Raw genomic sequence first — 984 nt, forward strand, 5'->3', positions numbered from 1 at the left:
AGATGTTGTAGGATTGAAGGTGGCTTGAGTGAGAAAAGAGAAGTGTCTGAAAAATATCAAGTAGGTTGGACACGTGGCATGAGGGGGCGTAGTTCAATAGGAGAGCTGGCAAGCATTATTCCAAGAATGCTTAACAGCTGTATAATACCTTGTTGTTTCAGTAAAGGGTAGTGAATGAAATCGTTGAATTGTATGGTGTTGAGATAGTTATCAACCGTGGTAGCGACTTGATTCAAAGCCTACTAAGAAAGAACAAGGATTAGTAGTGACAGACTGTGAAGTGGGGGGTATGGCGGTCATGACACCTCTGATGCTTGAGTGAGAGTTTGATTATGACAAGAGTAATAAAATAAGAAAATAATGAGCAATAATAACTAAGAATAATAAGAGTAAGAGAATGAGTACGTATCTGTATCATAAGATGACTCCTCATTTTATAGAGGCTGTGAATGGGTAAACTCTAGTGCGACTCTCACTTGACTCCCTTGATTCGTGAGAGTGGTTGAAACCAATATTATCCTTTTGAGATAATGATAAGTACCAAATATTGCATACTTGGACCCCTTTATTTACATTAGTTAATCCTTTAGCCGTGTCGTTATTTAATATTTTATGTTTTTAATATTTTGTAGGTTGTTAAAGAAAAACTATAATTTTAAAGGGAAAAATGCAAAATTTGGAAGAAAGCATACTTTGAGAAGACCTAGATGATGTGGTTAAGTTTAACCAAATCCAAGAAAAAGATTAAATCGGATTAAAGATCAGATTTGATTAAATTTCAGATTGGATAAGATTTCGGATTGGAATTCAAATTCAGATTCTGTGCATGTCTCAGTATTTTGACCATAGCTTTCTGCTCAAATATCGAATTGAAGTGATTCAAGCGGCATTGGAAAGCTAACTCAAAATAATACAATTCATTGTGAAATAAGATTTTCCTAATTCGAATGGTTACTATGCCAAAATCGCCTCGCAATTAATGGA

The sequence above is a fragment of the Corylus avellana genome, chromosome ca10 (assembly GCF_901000735.1).
Source record: "Corylus avellana chromosome ca10, CavTom2PMs-1.0".
Taxonomy (NCBI): Eukaryota; Viridiplantae; Streptophyta; class Magnoliopsida; order Fagales; family Betulaceae; genus Corylus; species Corylus avellana.